The following is a 16658-nucleotide window of genomic DNA, read 5'->3' as shown; positions in this document are numbered from 1 at the left end:
ACACACACACACACACACACACACACACACACACACACACACACACACACAAACACACACACACACACACACACACACACACACACACACACACACACACACACACACACACACACACACACACACACACACACACACACACACGGGGCCGGCCGGCCGACCGGACTGCACGCTGGACATATGATCCTGTGGTCTCGGGTTCGATCCAGGGTGCCAGCAAGAAACATTGGGCAGAGTTTCTTTCACCCTGGAGATACTTTATTCTGTCCCATCTTCGTTGTTTAGGCCTTCGTGGTAATCTCTCTCTCTCTCTCTCTCTCTCTCTCTCTCTCTCTCTCTCTCTCTCTCTCTCTCTCTCTCTCTCTCTCTCTCTCTCTCTCTCTCTCTCTCTCTCTCTCTCTCTCTCTCTCTCTCTCTCTCTCTCTCTCTCTCTCTCTCTCTCAAGGTGATGATTCACCATTCCTTCAATTGCGTCATCAACTTGCGATTAATGACGTGTCTCCTTGGGCCACCAATCATGTCTTCAAGTTCTCTAGAACTAAAACTTGTGCTATGACTTTTACTTGGAAGCCGGTCGTTCTTTGTTCCCCTTCTGTCTCTTTTGGTCATCCAATGTTATACAAAGATTCTGCTAAGGGTTTGAGAATAATATTTGACACTCGTTTGTCTTGATCGTCCCATATCTCTTACCGCCGAGTTGAATGCTCTAAGGCTCTTAACTTAGATAAGGTCATGTTCCCATACATCTTGGGAAGTTGATAGGCACACGTTCCTCTCTTTACATTCCTTTCTCGTTCTGTTTAAACTCGATTATGGATGCCATGCTTACTCGTCTACTTCTCCTTCTACTCTTCGCCGTCTTGACGCTCTGCACCATACTGGGTTACGCCTCAGCTCTGGTGCCTTTCGTTCGACTTCTACCCTAAGCCTGTATGTTGAACCTGGCATGCAGTCTCTACAGGATCGCCGTGATCGCTTCTGTCTTCGCTACCTTGCACGGTCCCTACAACACCCTCACTCTCGCTTATATCATGCCTTGACCTTTATCCCTCCTGTGGCTCCTGTTCCCCTTCACCACCTACCTCTTTCTGTACGGTTATCTCGCTTACAAAATGCTCTTTCGGTTCGTGTTACCAACATTTCCCTCTCATGTCGTTCCATCTTTGCCCTCATGGAGAGTCCCCCATTCCTAAATATTGTAAAACCTTGACCCACGTGACTAAAGCCTTTACCCCTCCTACAGTTTTAAAACGCCTTTTCCTTGAACACTTTTCTTCACATTCCAGCTCCATTTCCGTCTTCACATATGGGTCTAAGTCTGCAGACAGTGTAGGCTATTTGTGTTGTTTTTCCTGACTACACATATATATGTGTCTCCTGCCTCCAGAGACTAGCATCTTCACGGCAGAGCCTTATGCTATTCTGTATGCTCTTCGTCAACTGCTTTCTCATTGTCAATCCTCCTCAATCTCGTTGTTTTCAATCCTCCTCAATCCAGACAATCTCGTTGTTGTAGTTGACTCTCTCAGTGCCCTCATAGCTCTGGAGTCCTTTAATCCAGTCCATCTTGTGATAGTCAAAATTCAACATTGGCTGTTTTTTATTTCCAGTAGATTTATGACAGTGGAGTTTTGCTGGGTTCCCAGCCATATTTGTGTGTCCTTAAATAAACATGCTGATGCTGCCGCTTACGAAGCTATCTGCACGTGTCCCATCTCCCGTAAAGGTGTTCCTTATTCCAATTTTTAACCAGTTGTTCATTCCTCCATTCTTGCTCGTTGGCAGGGTCGTTGGTCTTCTGTTACTAGTGACAAATCGCATGCTCATATGAGTAGTGTGTCCCCGTAGCTTTCCTCCTGCCAATGTAACCGGCGGTGGGAAATGGCTTTGGCGAGGTTACATATTGGCCATTCACGTTTAACTCACAGGGCACGTGATGCAACGCCGCCTTGCTCCTTATTGCCCAAACTGCTTTGTCCCTCTTATAGTCGTGCATATCCTTGATGAATGTCCTGACTTTCAGGACGCATGTGTGTCTTGCTTCCCTACTGTTCCTCGCAGTCACTTGTCCCTCGATAGAATTCTTGGTGAGTCAGATGCCTTTGATATCGTTTGCCTTGTTCGTTTTTGTTCTTGTATTGGCATCCTTATTGTTATATAGCGTCTTATGGTTATCCCGCACATTTCATGGTGCTACATAATCTTCCCGGCTTGGTGCCTTCTTTTGATAATTACTTACATGGTGGTATTAGTACCTTGAGAAAGGTACTGTAGTTGTCTTAATATCCCCTCATACGGTATAACAGCCTTAAGCTCATATCCCTAAAAATTATATAGAAAAATTCAACCAAAATAATAAAAGCAATAAAACTGGCATAACTAACGAGCCATGGTATATAAATAAAAATTAAAGCCCTTCAAACGTCCTTCAAATTTACCGTGCCCAAAACTCTACATGCTTTAGTAGCGTTGTGAGGTCGCTCTATTTTTTCCGGAAAAAATGTTGCAAATTGAATTTCTTGCAAAATTGTAAATAAATACGGAAATGATGTGTTTGATTGTTTAAGGTGTGGAGAATGGATGCTATTAAAGGATGACTCAAATATTCCAGATCATCACGAGCTTAGTATTATGACTGGCGACCAGAATACTTACATACAAAGATTCTTGGTTTAATATTCGACTGTGTTCAGGAGTAGTGAATAATTGCTCGTTGGTTAGTAACCAATTGTGGTGGTCCTAATAACCCAGCCTAAAGTAGGTGGGGTTATTAGGGTCACTTAATAGCCCACCTAGTATACCCAATGCTCATTTAGTGAGTGATAGTGGACCCAATATCAATTATATGATAGGAAGTAAATTACGCCATCCCTGTGAGTGGTAGTAATGCCCATACCCGTCATGGAGGGATATTATTTCCATACCCATCCTGATTGTAGTATTGGACCCCATATCTCTCCTCTGAGTGGTAGTTGACCTCATACTCATTTTGTGAGTGGCACTTGAAAAGGATAAAGAGGCACATAATTATTTCAGAAACTGAACGTCATTATTTGTTTAGTTAAGCAAATTACTAGCAAAATTTGCTGGTTATAAAATTTTGCTAACATATACATGAAAACCATTACAATTTGGCTGGGTTTAGCTTAATTAAAATGAAGGTTTCACAAAAATAATGGTTTCATAAACTGAACGTCAATGTTATATAGCGTATGCAATGTTCTATGGACTATAAAATGCTTATAGCCTAACAATGCTCTATAGAATACATTATGTTCTATAGGCTGATCAATGTTCTATAGACTACATTATGTTCTATAGGCTGAACAATGTTCTATAGACTACATTATGTTCTATAGACTACATTATGTTCTATAGACTAAACAATGGTCTATAGATTGAACAATGGTCTAATGAATAAACAACGCTCAGTACACTAAACATTGTTTTATAGGCTAAACATTTCTTCATAGACTAAACAATACTCTTTAGACAAAACTCTATAGACTAAATAATGCTGCATAGGCTAAAAATTAACACCTGTGGAGTGCCACGTACAGATTTACTTCAAATTTATTCAAATTTGAAATATAGTTACGAGGAAAGTGATGAAATTAAATTATTATATCCTAGCATTAAAGCAAATTATAAGTGTGTTTAAAGGCATTTACTCATAGGGAGTATGACTGACGTATGTATATGGATTCAAACATATATTAAGATAGATATTTATACTGGTATTAAAATCTAAATGGCAGAAATTTTCAGGAACATGTGGGAGATTACAGTTAAATTAACTTACATATCAAACATAAAATTTTGATTGAGAATTCTCATTCATTCTTGTTTTATTACAGAGGAGTGATAAGAATAATCTTTTTGGCAAAGAATATCTATACACTTAGAAGTATACCTCGCATCTCGGTGTGAACTCAGAGTTGACTTTAGTCCTGGATAATGTTCAAGAGAAAATTATACTTTCTGGTTTGTCAATAAGATATTTTAGTGGTCTTAATATCCTACCTGAGGTTGATATGTCTTACACCAAACAACAACAATTATGCTTTTTGGTCAGTAAGATATTGTGGAGTCCTAAATAATCCACCAGAAGATGATTGACCTCAACCCCATCCCCAAACCTGCTGGTTGGTCAGCAAACTATTGTAGTGGTCGTCATATTTCAGAGGTTATTCAGGAGGATCATGAATAACACTATCAATAATAATAATATTGATAGTCCTTAATAACCTCCTGAACTTAATAGTCCAAAAGAACCCTGCTAGGCTTGATAGTCCTTATGAACCTTGCAAAGGTTGATAGTCTTTTAGAACCCACCAAAGGTTAATAGTCCAAAAGAACCCACCAAAGGTTGATTGTCCTTAAGAACCCACCAAAGGTTGATAGTCCTTAAGAACTCTGCAAAGGTTGATAACCTTAAGAACCAAGCAAAGGTTGATAGCCTTAAGAACCCAACAAAGGTTGATAGTCCTTACCCTGGAAACCCAACCCGAAACTGTCTCTATTTTCCGCTTGTTACAACTTGTAATAAAGTTGTTACATCTTGTCTTAACGTGTTAATGACGTATTTTAACGTTGTTACAAATTGCTATATTGGTTGTTATAACTGGTTAGGAAGTGTTAAAACTTGTTCGAACGTTGTACCAACGTCGTAGTTTCGGTGTGTGTTGGGCGGGTAAGAACCCAGAAAAAGGTTGATAACTCTTTAGAACCCAGCAAAGGTTGATAGCCTTAAGAACCCAACAAAGGTTGATGGTCCTTAAGAACCCAGCAAAGGTTGATAGCCTTAAGAACCCAGCTAATGTTGATAATACTTTAGAACTCAGCAAAGGTTGATAGTAATTAAGAACCCAACTAAGGTTGATAGTACTTGAGAAACCAGCATAGGTTGATTGTGCAGGCGATGAGTCACAATAACGTGGATGATAATATAATATCATTGGATATTCATTGGATATCCAATAACGTGGATAATCATTGACCAATCCACACACTAGAAAATGAAGGGACGACGACGTTCGGTCCGTCTTGGACCATTCTGAAGTCGATCGACTTAAGAATGGTCCAGGACGGACCGAAACGTCGTCGTCCCAACATTTTCTAGTGTGTGCATTAGGTTGATAGTCCTTATGTACCCTGCCAAGGTTGATAGTACTTAAGAAACCTGCGAAGGTTGATAGTCCATTAGAACCCAGAAAGGTTGATGGTCCATTAGAACCCAGAAAGGTTGATAGTCCTTAATATCCCTCCAGAGGTTGAAAGTCCTTATTATCTGCCCAGAGATTGATAGTCCCTAATAACCCTCTAGAGGTTGATAGTCCTGAGTTCTCAGGGGGACCTGAGGCGGGAAAACGCTGGCGGGTGGCACCGGCGCTGCAGCAGAAAATTCGTGTTAATTTCGTCTCCACCTAACACTGCATGGCCTAACTGCTGCTCAGCAAGAGTTAAGTGCATGCTGACTTTATATGCCATAACTCACAGCGAACTTCAACAATAATCAACCACAGTAATTAACCAATTTTAATTGTGCCTGCCTATCGGCGACCCTTCTGCTAAACGTACACTATACGCCTAACCCCGCTACCATATTCCAAGTATCTACTTCTGGAAACTTTACCAAGAATCTATCATCGAAAACATGCCCAATCATAGCAACAAGCAAGGTAGGGGTGCCTCTCGCTCTTTATCCATAACACCAAGAGACTTGAGTGAAACACTGGCAACGCTACAATACTCGCCGATGTTGGTAAACACAGCATCCGCTTCCCTTCCCCTCTGCCATCCCTCGCCTACTACTCAACTCAAAACTCAAGTTGTAGAGTTCATTCAATCTATGGCTCACTGTTCAAACTTCAAACCATTGACGACCTATCCATGGCTGCAGAAACTATACAACCTAGTGCTCCTGCAATCTGAAGCAATTTGGCCCTCCAAGCTACGGTCTCCCATCAACAACAAGCTATAGACCGCCTCCTTAAGTTGTTGACGAATAACAATCAAGAAGTTCTCAACTTTCAAGCTGTTGCAGATAACGCATTGGATCAAAGACACAAGATTAAGGCCGAGGAAATCCAACCAGCAGAAAGCGACATCCTTCAAAAGCTGGAAAAACAAATAAATCTCTTTCAGAATCACCAGGCGGCTTCCGAAGACGACATAGAGCAGCAACAACCTAATGACTCCCTTATAATTAGCTCTGCTGATCTACTTGATGAACAACAAGTGAGAACTGCTGTAACGTAGCCTACGACCTAATTAATTCACAGATCAATGTTAACGTTGATATCAAATCAGCTGTCAGGATAGATAAAAACAGTTCCCTTAGCACTAGGAAAATGCTCATCAAACTTGCAAATCACGCTGTTAAGTTTGACCTCATACAATCAGCTGCTATGAAAAAACTCAACCTTTATATAATGAGTGCCATACAAAGCAGCGTGGATCCCTCCTCTTCAGGCTGCGCCAAATTCGCCAACAAAACCCTGGTGTTATCAAGAAGTGCTACACTAGGAATGGAACAATCATTATAAAGAAGGAAAGTACTTAAAAAAGATATGAAATAAAGTGTGACCAACAACTATTGGCCTTCTTTAATGATTGTGGTATATCTGAAAACCAGAATCCGCCAAATGCCAATACTGAAAATAACTCAAAAAGAGTGACTGAGCCTAACCTAACTTAACCTAACTTTGTCCGAGGCGCTGTCTTTGCCTTACCGGTTAACTAATGTTCTCTCATCCATAAAAGTTTCTAACTAATCAATAAAGTCTCCATGCACTTGTGTAAGCATCTACCTCAGTATCATAGAAAAATTTTACTCATATATATAATCTTACCTTGTTACTTTTAAATTTAAATGTAATTTGATTTATATGTCAATTATTGGAATTAATTATTGAAGTCATTTTATTTTCTTAAGTTCATACTAATTTATGGATCATAACTAAGCTATATAAAGTTAATTATCTTTAAGATTATTTTACTTTATGACTATTATTTGTCTTATTATTTTTATTATATATTAATCTTGTCAGTCTCTTCTGATTTTTTGTTTTTTTTTTCTTTTTACCTAACCTCTGTGTCCTTCCTGGCTATCTACGTCGATCTTTATTTTACGTCTTATTGTTTCTATTTTATGTGTATTTTCATTTATTGTTGTGTTTTGCTATAATTACTTTATATTTACAGCAGATTTCGTATATAACTGTTTCTGTAATTGCTTGTCTTATTGTATCGTGACCCCATTGCATCTACATGTATACTGATATTGATCTTGATCTAAATCTTCTGTCTCATATCTACACCAATCAGCACATTGATCATCATTATTGCAGGTATTACACAGCAAATCTTGCAAAAAAAAACCAACTCCTAAATTGCACCTGCTTAGCAATTGGTAAACATTTTGATGATAGAAATGCACTACTCACACCACTAGGTACTAAATTATCGTTCATTATTTTAACAGAAACTTGGCTAAGTAAAGACTATACCCACCTCTACAACTTAGCAGGTTATAAAGCCATTCACAACTGCAGGCCTAATAAAAAAGGAGGCGGTACTGCAATACATTACCAAGATTAATTCATCTGCAATTGTGTCATTAGTGATAGAGACGACTATTGTGAATATACCTTTGCCCAGTCTCAAGTAAATCCCTTAAATCTTCCTTGACTATAGGTGCTATCTTTAGATTTCCCAATACTAGTATAGCTTCATTCTCAGATAACCTAAGGAATCTTGAGTTATCTGAATCTAAAAGAATTTACTAAATCACCTATAAATTAAATAATTTAAATAAATGCTGGACAGACATTGGACAAGAAGTCTAGCAGTGGGTCGAGAAAAAGAGGGAATTACACAAGAGCTCATCATGTAGAGGAGAACTTGTCTAACGGATGATCAAGAGCTTATCTACTTACATGCTATGCTCAACTTCCACACATGAAATACTTAATGGTACATATGAACAAGTGCCCGCTTGACACCAGTACAGACTACCACTTGACTCCAGTACACACTTCCACTTGATTCGTGAACACTGACTGACACTGGACATCAGTACAGATTATCACTTGATCCGAGAACGCTAATTGACACTTGATCACAGTACAGACTACCACTTGACACTATTAAAGACTACCACTTGACACTATTAAAGACTACCACTTGACACTATTAAAGACTACCACTTGACACCATTACACACTACCACTTTACACCATTGAAACTACCACGTGACACCAGAACAGACAACTACTTGACATCAATACAGACTACCACTTGACACTATTACACACTACCACTCGACACTATTAAAGACTATCACTTGACACCATTACACACTACCATTTTACACCATTGAAACTACCACTTGACACCAGTACAGACTACCAATTGACACCAGTACAAACTATCACTTAACACCAGTACAGACTACCACTTGACACCGGTACAAACTACCACTTGCCACCAGTATAGACTACCACTTGACACCAGTACAGATTACCACTTGACACCAATACAGACTACCACTTGACACTATTACACACTACCACTCGACACTATTAAAGACTATCACTTGACACCATTACACACTACCATTTTACACAAAAGAAACTACCACTTGACACCAGTACAGACTACCAATTGACACCAGTACAAACTACCACTTGACACCAGTACAGTCTACCACTTGACACCAGTATACACTACCACTTGACACCAGTACAGATTACCACTTGACACCAGTACAGACTACCACCTGACACCAATACAGATTACCACTTGACACCACTAGAGACTACCACTTGACACCAGTACAGACTACCACTTGACACCAGTACAGACTACCAATTGACACCAGTACAAACTACCACTTGACACCAGTACAGTCTACCACTTGGCACCAGTATACACTACCACTTGACACCAGTACAGACTACCAATTGACACCAGTACAAACTACCACCTGACACCAGTACAGATTACCACTTGACACCACTAGAGACTACCACTTGACACCAGTACAGACTACCACTTGACACCACTAGAGACTACCACTTGACACCAGTACAGACTACCACTTGACACCACTAGAGACTACCACTTGACACCAGTACAGACTACCACTTGACACCAGTACAGACTACCACTTGACACTAGTACAGACTACCACTTGACACCAGTACAGACTACCACTTGACACCACTAGAGACTACCACTTAACACCAGTACAGACTACCACTTGACACTAGTACAGACTACCACTTGACACCAGTACAGACTACCACTTGACACCACTAGAGACTACCACTTGACACCAGTACAGACTACCACTTGACACCAGTACAGACTACCACTTGACACTAGTACAGACTACCTCTTGACACCAGTACAGACTACCACTTGACACCACTAGAGACTACAACTTGACACCAGTACAGACTACAACTTGACACCAGTACAGACTACAACTTGACACCAGTACAGACTACCACTTGACACCACTAGAGACTACCACTTGACACCAGTACAGACTACCACTTGACACCAGTACGGACTACAACTTGACACCAGTACAGACTACCACTTGACACCACTAGAGACTACCACTTGACACCAGTACAGATTACCACTTGACACCAGTACGGACTACAACTTGACACCAGTACAGACTACCACTTGACACCAGTACAGACTACCACTTGACACCAGTACAGACTACCACTTGACACCAGTACAGACTACCACTTGACACCAGTACAGACTACCACTTGACACCAGTACAGACTACCACTTAACACCAGTACAGACTACCACTTGACACCAGTACAGACTACCACTTGACACCAGTACAGACTACACATCATCACCGAGCCTTTGGGATAAGTTTACAAACTGTCACATTAAACAAAAACCTAGACATCCTGTGACTGGTGTAATAACACAACTCACACAGATCTGTAACTCAAGGCTAAGCGTTTCCGGTGTGTGTGAGGTAAACGTTGACTTTATATAAACGCTGCCAGAAAATACTTCTACAATTATATATGGAATATTAAGACATAAGTAAAGGAAACATCATTTATGTATATTTTTACTCAAAATATATTCTAATTATAGCTCCTAGTGATGATTTTATTTAGAATTTAATATAAAATTTTGAGCTGCTTTAAAATTGTTTTACATATGTTAATTTCGTAGGATTTTGATAAGCATATATGATAAATATTATGAAATACAGTATAAATAATAGTTAAAGAAAGTATTTGATTCAGGTGTTAATGTCTCCAATTATTATTATTTGAGCAAATCCACAAGGGCCTTGATGAGGGTTCGAACCTATGTGCTGGATGTTCCCAGACACACTCCATCCACGATCCATGGACACGATCCATCTATTGAACATCCAGCGCATAGATTTGAACCCTCATTAAAGTCCTTCTAAATTTGTTCAAATGATGTATCTTGTTAATGAGATTTCTGTGAGTATGATTAATAATATAATTATTACTTTCATTACTATTATCATTGTTATCATCATATATATTATTCTTATCATTTGTATTATTCGCATATTAAATATATTTATTTTATTCAATATTAAATATATTTATTTTATTCAATATTAAATATATTTATTTTATTCAATATTAAATATATTTATTTTATTCAATATTAAATATATATACAATTAGTACAAATTTCACCAGCCTAAATGTTCATAATTAAGAGAGCAAACCGGAGCGCTGGTCGACTTCCTGTTGGTGGACTGATAGCCGCCACCAGCTTCCACAGGTACTAACCTACTTGTGTTGGTGGGGGATGAGCTACAGCTCTTTGTCTTTGGTCCCGCCTCTAACCATTTGGCTTGCAGGCTTCCGAATATTTTGGGTTCGTGGAACGCGCGCACGCACGCATTTACACCCACACACACACACACACACACACACACACACACACACACACACACACACACACACACACACACACACACACACACACACACACACACACACACACACACACACACACACACACACACACACACACACACACACACACACACACACATACAAACACACACACACACACACACACACACACACACACACACACACACACACACACACACACACACATACAAACACACAAACACACACACATACACACACACACACACACACACACACACACACATACAAACACACACACACACACACACACACACACACACACACACACACACCCACACACACACACACACACACACACACACACAAACACACACACACACACACACACACACACACACATACAAACACACACACACACACACACACACACACACACACACCCACACACACACACACACACACACACACACACACACACACACATACAAACACACACACACACACACACACACACACACACACACACACACACACACACACACACACACACACACACACACATACAAACACACACACACACACACACACACACACACACACACACACACACACACACACACACACACACACACACACACACACACAAACACACACACACACACACACACACACACACACACACACACACACACACACACACACACACACACACACATACAAACACACAAACACACACACACACAAACACACACACACACACACACACACACACACACACACACACACACACACACACACACACACACACACACACACACACACAAAAACACACACACACACACACACACACACACACACACACACACACACACACACACACACACACACACACACACACACACACACACACACACACACACACAAACACACACACACACACACACACACACACACACACACACACACACACACACACACACACACACACACACACACACACACACACACACACACACACACACACACACACACACACACACCAAAGAGCGAGAGCTCAACCCCCGCAAACACAACTAGGTGAGTACACACACACACACACACACACACACACAGTGTTCCCACAGGACTATTATGTTATGAGGAAAGAGAGGGAGGGAAGAGGTGGGGGTGGTGTAGCTCTGCTGGTAAGAAAAGGCTGGGATTTTGAGGAGATGGATATTCAGGGCTGTGAAGGTTTCAGTGACTACATAGCAGGTACTGTAACAAATGGAGGGAAAAAATTATAGTCGTAGTCATATATAATCCACCACCAAATGACAGAAGACCTAGACAGGAATATGATAGAAACAACATGGCCACCATTAACATAATAGAAAGAGCAGCTTCTGTTGCTAGCAGGAATGGATCTGGACTACTAATTATGAGACACTTCAACCATGGGAAGATAGATTGGAAGGACAGAGACCCGCATGGAGGACCAGAAACATGGAGAGCTAAGCTGCTGGACGTGGCAACAAGAAACTTTCTAAGCCAGCACATCAAAGAACCAACAAGAATGAGAGGAGAAGATGAACCAGCAATGCTTGATTTGATATTTACCCTAAAAGAGTGGGATATAAGGGAAGTTAAGATGGAAGCGCCCTTGGGAATGAGTGACCACAGTGTATTGAACTTTGAGTACCTGGAAGAGCTAGGACTTATCTCCCAAAAAAAAGAACTAGGAATCAAAAGGCTGGCATACCGAAAGGGGAATTATGAACAGATGAGAAGTTTCCTAAGTGAAATACCTTGGGACACAGACCTCAGAGATAAGTCTGTACAGGGTATGATGGACTATGTTACCCAAAAGTGTCAGGAGGCAGTAAACAAGTTCATCCCGGCCCAAAGGGAAAAATCCGAGAAGCAACAGAAGAATCCATGGTATAATAGGTCATGTATGGAAGCGAAGAAACTGAACAAAAGGGCGTGGAGGAACTTCCGGAATAACAGAACACCAGAAAGCAGAGAGAGATACCAGAGAACCAGGAATGAGTACGTCAGGGTGAGAAGAGAAGCAGAGAAAAGTTTTGAAAATGATATAGCAAACAAAGCCAAGACCGAACCAAAGCTACTCCACAGTTACATCAGAAGGAAAACAGCAGTGAAAGAACAGGTATTGAAACTTCGAACAGGCAAGGACAGGTATACAGAGAATGACAGAGAGGTGTGTGAAGAACTCAACAAGAGGTTCCAGGAGGTCTTCACAATAGAACAAGGTGAGGTCACTGTGCAAGGAGAAAGGGAGGTAAACCAGGCGGCCTTGGAAGAGTTCGAAATTACGAGAGAGGAGGTCAAGAGACACCTGCTGGATCAAGATGTTAGAAAGGCTGTTGGTCCAGATGGGATCTCACCATGGGTACTGAAAGAGTGTGCAGAGGCACTTTGCTTGCCACTCTCCATAGTGTATAGTAAGTCACTGGAGACGGGAGACCTACCAGAAATATGGAAGACGGCGAATGTGGTCCCAATATACAAAAAGGGCGACAGGCAAGAGGCACTGAACTACAGGCCAGTGTCCTTGACTTGTATACCATGCAAGGTGATGGAGAAGATCGTGAGAAAAAACCTGGTAACACATCTGGAGAGAAGGGTCTTCGTGACAAATCGCCAACATGGGTTCAGGGAGGGTAAATCTTGCCTTACAGGCTTGATAGAATTCTATGATCAGGTGACAAAGATTAAGCAAGAAAGAGAGGGCTGGGCGGACTGCATCTTCTTGGATTGTCGGAAAGCCTTTGACACAGTACCGCATAAGAGGCTGGTACATAAGCTGGAGAGACAGGCAGGTGTAGCTGGTAAGGTGCTCCAGTGGATAAGGGAGTATCTAAGCAATAGGAAGCAGAGAGTTACGGTGAGGGGTGAGACCTCCGATTGGCGTGAAGTTACCAGTGGAGTCCCACAGGGCTCTGTACTCGGTCCTATCTTGTTTCTGATATATGTAAATGATCTCCCAGAGGGTATCGATTCATTTCTCTCAATGTTTGCGGACGATGCTAAAATTATGAGAAGGATTAAAACAGAAGAGGATTGTTTGAGGCTTCAAAAAGACCTAGACAAGCTGAAGGAATGGTCGAACAAATGGTTGTTAGAGTTTAACCAAACCAAATGTAATGTAATGAAGATAGGTGTAGGGAGCAGGAGGCCAGATACAAGGTATCATCTGGGAGAGGAAATTCTTCACGAGTCAGAGAAGGAAAAAGACTTGGGGGTTGATATCATGCCAGACCTGTCTCCTGCAGCACATATCAAGCGGATAACATCAGCGGTATATGCCAGGCTGGCCAACATACGAACGGCATTCAGAAACTTGTGTAGAGAATCATTCAGAACTTTGTATACCACATATGTCAGGCCAATCCTGGAGTATGCAGCCCCCAGCATGGAGTCCATATCTAGTCAAGGATAAGACTAAACTGGAAAAGGTTCAAAGGTTTGCCACCAGACTAGTACCCGAGCTGAGAGGTATGAGCTACGAGGAGAGACTACGGGAATTAAACCTCACTTCGCTGGAAGACAGAAGAGTTAGGGGGACATGATCACCACATTCAAGATTCTGAAGGGAATTGATAGGGTAGATAAAGACAGTCTATTTAACACAAGGGAACACGCACAAGGGGACACAGGTGGAAACTGAGTGCCCAAATGAGCCACAGAGATATTAGAAAGAACTTTTTTAGTGTCAGAGTGGTAGACAAATGGAATGCATTAGGGGGTGATTTGGTGGAGGCTGACTCCATACACAGTTTCAAGTGTAGATATGATAGAGCCCGATAGGCTCAGGAATCTGTACACCTGTTGATTGACGGTTGAGAGGCGGGACCAAAGAGCCAGAGCTCAACCCCCACAAACACAACTAGGTGAGTATACACACACACACACACACACACACACACACACACACACACACACACACACACACACACACAAACACACACACACACACACACACACGCACACACACACACACACACACAAACACACACACACACACTCACACGCACACACACACACGGGGCCGGCCGGTCGAGCGGCCGGCCCTGTGATCCACTGGTCCCGGGTTCGATCCCGGGCGCTGGCGAGAAACATTGGGTAGAGTTTATTTCACCCAATGCACCTGTTCCCTAGCAGTAAATAGGTACCTGGGAGCTAATCAGCAGTCACGGGCGGATTCCTAAGATATGTGTGTGTGTGATGTGAAAAAAAAGGTAGTAGTAGTTAGAAACAGTAGATTGACAGTTGAGAGGCGGGCCGAAAGAGCAGAGCTCAACCCCAGCAAGCACAACTAGGTGATTAACACTAAGTGAATACAAGGAATCACACCCTCGCCGCATCACATAAAACACTCACTCGCGCACATCACGAAGTATAGTCCTTACAGAATATTCTGATTATACTGAATTTATCAGTTCAGTGTTATAACTTACAGTTATGATCCAGAACTAATTGTTCTAATACTTAACACCCTCACGACTATCTACTTTAACAGTTACATAATGTCAACTGTACTTACAATATTTTCTGAGTATATTCCCAGAACTTCTGATCTCCAGTCCTTTCGTGAGTTAGAGAGTTAGTGGCTGAGTGGCCACCGTTCCTTCTTTTAGAGCCAACAGACAGTCTCACTATGCTGTCTCCAGGTCGTAGGTGGTCTCTCGTGAAAGCGACAGCCTGCAGATCACAGGACTTCTGCTGTGTGCAGGTGGACTGCTATGCCTGTGTGAGCTTGGGGGAAGTCATGGCTTGTGGCAACAGTGTACAGGATGTGTAGCCTGCGTTATATCTATCCATTTATCACAGCGATAAAACCATTGAAATTATGAACATGTATATAAGTATATATATATATATATATATATATATATATATATATATATATATATATATATATATATATATATATATATATATATATATATATATATATATATATATATATGTCGTACCTAGTAGCCAGAACGCACTTCTCTGCCTACTATGCAAGGCCCGATTTGCCTAATAAGCCAAGTTTTCATGTATTAATATATTTTCTCAAATTTTTTTCTTATGAAATGATAAAGCTACCCATTTCATTATGTATGAAGTCAGTTTTTTTTTATTGGAGTTAAAATTAACGTAGATATATGACCAAACCTAACCGTCCCTACCTAACCTAACCTAACCTATCTTTATATGTTAGGTTAGGTTAGGAAGCCGAAAATGTTAGGTTAGGTTAGGTTAGGTAGCTTAGGTAGTCGAAAAACAAATAATTCATGAAAACTTGGCTTATTAGGCAAATCGGGCCTTGCATAGTAGGCTGAGAAGTGCGTTCTGGCTACTAGGTACGACATATATATATATAAATAAATATATATATATATATATGTCGTACCTAGTAGCCAGAACGCACTTCTCAGCCTACTATACAAGGCCCGATTTGCCTAATAAGCCAAGTTTTCATGAATTAATTGTTTTTCGACAACCTTACCTACCTAACCTAACCTAACCTAACTTTTTCGGCTACCTAACCCAACCTAACCTAAAAAGATAGGTTAGGTTAGGTTAGGTAGGGTTGGTTAGGTTTGGTCCGATATCTACGTTAATTTTAACTCCAATAAAAAAAAATGGCCTCATACATAATGAAATGGGTTGCTTTATCATTTCATAAGAAAAAAATTTGAGAAAAAATATTAATTCATGAAAACT

At 40.9% G+C, this 16658-nt stretch overlaps 1 protein-coding gene across 1 annotated transcript in view; it reads right to left on the bottom strand.

Annotated features, from left to right (window-relative positions):
* Nucleotides 1-15691, bottom strand: part of LOC123752140 (adhesion G protein-coupled receptor L4) — a 406311-nt gene extending 390620 nt beyond the window's left edge. The window contains exon 1 of the mRNA XM_069325025.1: nucleotides 15487-15691. The gene's annotated coding sequence lies outside the window, so the exon portion shown is untranslated. The remainder of the gene's footprint in view (nucleotides 1-15486) is intronic.
* Nucleotides 15692-16658: the final 967 nt, after the last annotated feature.

The sequence above is a fragment of the Procambarus clarkii genome, chromosome 15 (assembly GCF_040958095.1).
Source record: "Procambarus clarkii isolate CNS0578487 chromosome 15, FALCON_Pclarkii_2.0, whole genome shotgun sequence".
Classification (NCBI taxonomy): Eukaryota; Metazoa; Arthropoda; class Malacostraca; order Decapoda; family Cambaridae; genus Procambarus; species Procambarus clarkii.
This window is presented reverse-complemented; position numbering and strand designations above follow the sequence as displayed.